Genomic DNA, 2,590 nt, shown 5'->3' with positions numbered 1-2,590 from the left:
TGGTGTTGATAAAAAAAAAAATGGAGCAAGATTGACGATGGATGAAGGCAGAGCAGAAAAAAAAACACATGCACTGATAGTCACTTCAAATTCCATGTGACGCAGAAGTGAAGAAAAGTCATTTTGAAGAGGGACGTTTGTTAAAGGATTATGAGGGCAAATGAAACTTCACAAAATAATGAATCATTTAGAACAAGCTCTACTACAAATAAAAATAAAAAAAGGACATTTGAGGTGCACATAGTTGTGCTTTTCGTTACGTTTAAAGAGATCAATGTTTAATATATGTAAACAAAAGTCTAAATCAAATGAATCACATAAAACAAGTGTGTCTCTTTAAATTTGGATTCGAGCACTTTAATCATAAGAATTGTATCTATTTATGTTCTTACTATTTTAATCTCTTTATTAACATTTTCAAGCACCAGTATTTGGGTGAACAGACAATCAAATGGAGTCTCTCAGAGTGATTAAATATCCTTGTTTGTGTTTCAGACGTGAACAGTGCTCATGCTGTTTCAGATCCTGTGGGTTTAGATCAGCATGTGAGAGAGAATTACGACAGAACTATCATTTTAGGATAAAAACAAATATTTTTACACAACCAGTTCAACCTAAAATGAAAAGGTTTAATATGTAAATAAGAAAATTTAGCATTGTGTTCAATTGATGCTGTGGATATGAATTAATAAAATTAATTATTGAGATAAAATCATCATAATAATCGACAATTAATCCACATAACTTAGTTCATCAATGATTTTTGCTTCAAATCATTTCTTCTATCTGTCCATTATTAGCTTTCTGTGGCAGAAAAGTCATCCCATCTAAATCAGAGGAGAAATATGAATATATCAGGCACTGTTCACAATTTATATTCAAAGCATGATATTATCTATATATTTTGGTGGAATGTGATGTGAGAGACCAACAAGAGATGGACTTTTAACTCCATTAAGACTCCATTAAGATATTTTTGGCCAGTGATGACTGAAGGTCAAATCCCCCAATTATGGAATTTTTCAACAAACCCATTTCAATCCATAAGACATTAATTGATAAACTACAGTCATGTGGATTACTCAATAAATTCATCTACATTTTGAATGGCCTGAGGGTGAATATGTTTTCACCAAATGTTAATTTTTAGCTTAACTTTTCCTTTAGAAACCATTTAAAAAGTTTATTTATCTATTTTCAAAACTGGGAATGTCTGGGTTAGATTTAAAAAAGCAAGCCTTTTCATAGCCCTTTCGTTATTATGAACACCCAAAGGAACAGAGGGAGATAAAAAATAAAGATGAGTAACGCTCTTTGGCCAGGAAAGATAAACAAGAGCTCCAGCTTGTGACACTAATTAGAAGGTGACTACAGCAGTAAAGAGATTTATCAGTGCAGACGGCACTCAGAGAAAATAAACAGAGATAAAGCAGAAAAGATTCATAACATTAATTATAACATAATTAGAAAAGTTAACTCTTTCTGCATAATCAAAGCAATGAAACTAAATGCAGTCAAAAATACATTTTTGATGGGCATGAATTAGTTGATGGACCAATTTGTATGATGCTTATTAATAATAGATTTGATATTTTTGCACCATTTAGAATATCACATTTGTACATAATTTTGATTTAAAGGGATATTTCACCCACAAAAAATTATTCTGCTATCATTTACTCATCTCAGGTTGTTCCATTCATGTATACATTATTTTGTTTTGAAGAACACATTAACCAAACAGATCTTGCCATCCATTTACTGTCATAGCTGAAAAAATAAATACTACAAATCTGGTTTGGTTACTGAAATTCGTTAAATATTTTGCTGTTATTTAAAATTCAATGATAATAACTTTAGGTCCATTAACTTTCTATTTACTATCTGTGGTTAACATTTTGGTATAAACATTATTTCAGTTAAAGGCACGACAAGATGTTTGTGAAACTGTATGAAATCAATTCAATGAAATAGATTTCTGATATCTACAGTAAATAGAAGGTATGTGGCTTAGAAACAGTTTTACAGGTCAGTTTCCAACCCTGTTGGCCCTAATCATATGGTTGGTTTTGACCATATTTGGAAGGCACATGAAATATTAATGAGCTCAGCTATGATGCATAATTTTTGTTTGAATATGTAATCTATTCCTGTTCCTTACCCCAAAACCAACCATAACTGTAAATGATTCCCAAAATCAGAGGGGAATAGTAGCTGGATAACAATTATGTAGAAGTGCATAAACCTAACCGTAAGCCTAAACTTAACATAAACTGTAAACGTATGCCTTAATTCTGATTGGCTTATTGGAATGTTGTTCCAGGATCAGCAAAATGTATCCAGGAACATGTCCTACTTAATGAAATCAGGTTGGTGAAATTACACAAATGCAATATAGTCATAGTTAAGTTGTTAAAAAAGTACTGAAGATTTATTTTAGCTAGAAGGAATGAGTGAGCTATCTTTATGCCACCAGAGTAATCTAGTTTGCTTCCGAGTTGTAATGTGGATGAAACATAAGCTAAATTTTAGTTATATTCGACAAAAGCAACCAGCAGAGATGTATTTGAGTTGTACTTTGCTGTTTTAT

The sequence above is a fragment of the Danio aesculapii genome, chromosome 8 (genome assembly GCF_903798145.1).
Source record: "Danio aesculapii chromosome 8, fDanAes4.1, whole genome shotgun sequence".
NCBI classification, from domain to species: domain Eukaryota; kingdom Metazoa; phylum Chordata; class Actinopteri; order Cypriniformes; family Danionidae; genus Danio; species Danio aesculapii.
The sequence above is the reverse complement of the archived record's forward strand: the minus strand, read 5'-3'. Positions refer to the sequence as shown.